This window comes from Vicugna pacos, chromosome X (assembly GCF_048564905.1).
Source record: "Vicugna pacos chromosome X, VicPac4, whole genome shotgun sequence".
Lineage (NCBI taxonomy): Eukaryota > Metazoa > Chordata > Mammalia > Artiodactyla > Camelidae > Vicugna > Vicugna pacos.
Genome location: NC_133023.1, coordinates 47672845 through 47677296, shown reverse-complemented (window position 1 = coordinate 47677296; position 4452 = coordinate 47672845). Strand labels below are relative to the sequence as shown.

The following is a 4452-nucleotide window of genomic DNA, read 5'->3' as shown; positions in this document are numbered from 1 at the left end:
TTTTCAGATCCATTATTCACTTTTTAATTGAGTTGCCTTTCTATTGTTGAGTTGTAGGAGTTTTTTTCTTATTTGGAGATACAAATTCCTAATCAGATAAATGATTTGAAAAAATTTTCTCCTGTGTGTTTTTTTTCACTTTCTGTATGGTGTCCTTTGAAGCAAAGTTTTAAATTTTCATGAACTCCAATTTATCTCTGTTTTCTTTGTTCCTTGTGCTTTTGGGGTAATATTTAAAATCCGAGGTATTTTATTTAAACTTTTATATATAAAATAACTTAATTCTTAGGACCGTTCTAGGAGATGGGTGCTGTTGTTCTTCCCAGTCTGTGGATAGGAGACTGAGATGCAGAAAATTTCACTGACATATCAGTGTTACAGCTACCCAGTGTTGTGGGAGTTCAGGCCCTCATGTTTGTCCCGAGCATCTGTGCTCTTCCCCTCCATGCTCCACTCCTTCCTGGAATCGTTAATGAAAAAGTCTTTCCTTTTTTGATTTCTTGTTAGTTTGTTTTCTCATTGGGGACCTCATCACCTCATTTTCCTTGCAGAGGTCAGTGTAGCTTTATTTTAGGTCTCATGTAGGCAGAAGCATTGCTATCAGTTAACTTCTTTATTACTCACCCTCGAGTGATGATTGTTGCTAGTTGACCCAATCAATTCATGCTTAAGTCTCTCCTGCTCATGACACTAAAAACAGTCATGACTTACAGAATGCTCAAAGAAGAAAGTACCTGATTGATTTCATTTTGCTACCCAATCAACCCAATCAAATAAAAACCCCGGTGTTGACACAGATTGTAAGCCCTCCAGAATATGGTCACTGTCTTCTTTGTGTTTCATTTGTTTGGTCACAGTGTCTGGATAGTGCCTTGCTGTCCAGCAGTTTTGTTAGGATACGGTGCTCGTGAATCATTGTAAGGACAGTATTTGGACAACAGACTGTGTTGTTCACTTCACGAGGGAAAAGAGCATATAGAAATACTGCTCAGTTCTATTTTAAAATTAAGCTTGGAATTTTGAGGAGAGTTCAAGAAACCATACAAAGCTCATTTTCACTAACTTTAGATCTATCTTATACACATTATGGTTACATAGCAGAGTAACTTATCAACTAAATTTGACAAGAAGAGTGTATTATTGATTATTTGTTTTAGTTGAAATATTCTACCTGGGATAAAGTAATCAGTGCCCATAAATGAACAAATATGTTTGTATTTCTATGCAACATGGGAGCAGACTTCATATGTTTCTATATAATATATATGACTGTGTGTTTTAATCTGTCTGTCAGTGTTTTTATACTTTTTCAGCAATGTTGTAACTTTAGAATTCTTCTAAGAAAATCACCCCCGATTCTAGTGCAGTTTGTACAGTTTATCCTCTCTTATGCATGGGATTCCACTGTCCCCTCAGTGAGGAATTTCCTCTCCTATTGAGTCAGTAGCAGAGTTAAAGGAACTGTGATTTCTAGGCCTTTGCTCTCCATGTGTTTGCAGTTGGCTGTCAATCACAGTTTTCCCTTTCTTGAGTTTTCATTGTTAAATTAGAATTATGGAAATAACTATTAATATGTTGCATCGGTCTCCCTAGAAACTTGATGTGTTTGTGCTTTTCAGTTTTCAATTTATGAAAAATTTAAACGCACTTTTTTTTAAGTAGTCCTTTCTCACTAGATATTTGTTTAACTCTTTATAGTTAAAATATTTTTTTCCCAATGAATGAATCGGTGTGCATGTTTTAAAAGGTACGTTACTTTTTAGTTTTCATATTGTAACAGTTATATTCATTGTAGAGAATTTGGAAAATAAGGATAAAAACAATAATAACTTAAAGATGGCCTCTAACCTCACCTGGAGATACAGTTGTAAGGTTTGATATTGAGAATTACAGGTCCTCTCATGTTGTTCTTCTTCTTCAAGTATGTTTTTGTCACTTAGACCCTCGAATTCCCATATGAATTGTAGCAGCAAGCTGTCAGTTTCTGCAGAGGAGCCTGCTGGGATTGTGATCGAGACCACGTTGAATGTATGGATCGCTCTGGGGAGCACTGCCATTTCAAGAGCGCTGTCTTCTGATCCAGGAATGTGCGTGGTGTGTCTGTCCAGGTATTTAGGTCTTCTTTAATTTTTTTCAGCAATGCGTTGAGTTTACAGAGTATTATTTTACTTTTTTTTCTTTGCCTTTATACTGAGGACAAGTGTGCAAGGTACCGGGATCAGAAGTGTATTTGAGCCCCGCCACTTGCTGCCACCATGGACGCTGTGCTCTTGCTTTGCCCTCTGTAAAATCTTCCACAAAATAAGACCTCAGTAACTCTCTCTTGAATGAATGATTCTATGATTGTTGGATGATGCTTGAGAGTCCTTGTGATGATGTCTTTTTCTCAGCCTTTCCCCTCTTCTTAACTATGCCCTTTCTCTTCCTTTCCTCCAGCCTGGTTTTCAGCCTGCCTGTGGCATTGATTTTCCCTGTCCGTAGACTCTTCCTTTCACTGGTACATGATAATGTTACATGGGGGCTGTGGAAACTTGCTAGATATCAAGAAAGAGCAAATCCATTGCATGCTAGTATTTTTAGACTGTGGTATTTTTTATCGATTGAAATTAAATGAGTCACACCACCGGAGCCCTCCCGTGAGCTCTTTTCGCCTTCCTACAGGTGATACTGCTCTTGTTGCTGCATGTGCCCTGCCCCCAGCCTTGGTTTTGGAATTGAGAAAGTCACCCTCAGTGGAGCCCTCTCTTTAAAAGATGAAGAGAACATTTGCTCCTTCTCCCTCGTTGGGGACTTGGATGAGATGAGGTACCAGATAAAGAATGGAGCCCCTCCTCATTCTGACCCCTGCTCTTTCTGTTCCTTTCTCCAGGGGAAAAGAGTACAATTGAACAGTATAAAGATTGATTGTGAGCTAATGAGATAGACAAGACAACCGAACATTAATTAAATATCCTTTCATGCCGGAAACAAATGAATTATACACACAAAAAGCACATAAATCACGGTAGTACTGTGGTTACAAACATGGGTCCGAGTTCGAGTCCTGCTCTGGAGTGACCAGCCCTGTGAGTTGGAGAACTGGTAGGTCGGCTTAGCCTCTCCCGGACTTGTTTTCTGTCCTGCAGAGACGGGGCTCGCTAGGCGTCCCTCCCCCGTAGAGGTGCTGAGGGGTGTAAATGATGCGCGTGGGCAGCCCGAGCACAGCTGCTCGTTCCTCATAAGTGCAGGATAGAATGGATTTGCGGAGACGGCTTTATGACTGCCCCGTGTAGACTCTCAGTGCTCCAAAGGGATGCCTTGTGGTTTGGAGGTGGGATTCCCACTTCTGTAAATACCCAAGGATTGTGTTATTTGGCCCTGCTTATTTGAATGTATTCTTTAGTAAGTACATATTGTAGATATATTTTTCAAGCATGCATGCTTTTTTCTTTTATTATTTATATTTCTACCCTCTCGTCTCTTGGTGTGACATTTCATGGAATCCAAGAAACAGTCCTAAGCTACCTGCCTCTTCACACTTCTCCATGGTGGTTTTCTTCCCAGACTAGAAGAGGGTTTTGCATAGGAAATTTTCTTTGTTCCCCTTTTCTTGGAGTCTCTCTGTCTGTCTGCCCATCTCTCACCTGTCCATCTGTCCATTTCTCTACCCACTCGTTCTTCTGACTTGTTCCAAGAAGCATTTCAGGCAGCTTAGAGAAGAACAGATACCAAATAAACAGGTGAGAAAATACGGCCAAGTTCAGACAGTGAGGCTAGGAGGCGAGCCTGTTTGAGGGTTGCAGACGTGAGACACACACCTCTGCCCTGTCATTTATAAGATGGACAGCAAGAGTGTGCCTGAGGCTCCCACCAGACACAGGGTAACAGAGTTTATGGGAAATGCTCACTGGCTGTGAAATAAATAAGTGGCTTAGGAGAAGCCCAGTCTTTCCTGCTACTAAGGCTTAGGAGAATATTTTGACTGTCTTCCAAAATCAGAGTACTTCATCGTTTCTTTTGTCAGAGTTCTATGTATAGTTGGTTACATTCTATATCTGGAAATTTCTCCAAAACTGCTTCCCACGTGAGTCCCATGGCTCAGGAATGGGGTGGTTCTGCTCATTGACCGGGGTTGGCCAGAAACAGAAAATGACAGCCTCAAAGGAGCCTGTGATTTCTCAGTTATGTTTTGTCAGTGCTGTACATTTCAGAGAATGCTTTCACAGTTTCTCTCCATCTGAGGCGGCAGCGTGCTCTTACCAGCATCAGGAGCTCAGGGCCACGGGATGGTGGGTGCTGACTGCACTGCCGTCAAGACAGCTAAGGTAGTCACTGCAGGCGTGGTGCTTTTACGTAGTGCATTTCATGTTCTTTAATAGAAGGTTTCAACAGGGAGTTAATTGAGTTAATTAACATTTAATAAATATGATGCTGTTTTAAAAGACAGTTATAGGCAGAATATAAGCTGTGTAG

The 4452-nt window shown here is 40.7% G+C and overlaps 1 protein-coding gene across 3 annotated transcripts in view; it reads left to right on the top strand.

The window, feature by feature from the left end:
* Positions 1-1559: 1559 nt before the first annotated feature.
* LOC140691969 (trafficking protein particle complex subunit 9-like) overlaps positions 1560-4452 on the top strand; it is a 34103-nt gene continuing 31210 nt past the window's right edge. For 2 of the 3 annotated variants that reach the window (XM_072956548.1, XM_072956547.1), the window contains exon 1: positions 1560-2108. The gene's annotated coding sequence lies outside the window, so the exon portion shown is untranslated. Of the gene's footprint in view, positions 2109-2869; positions 3082-4452 lie in introns of all 3 variants that reach the window. The other variant, XR_012067575.1, reaches the window with a different exon arrangement.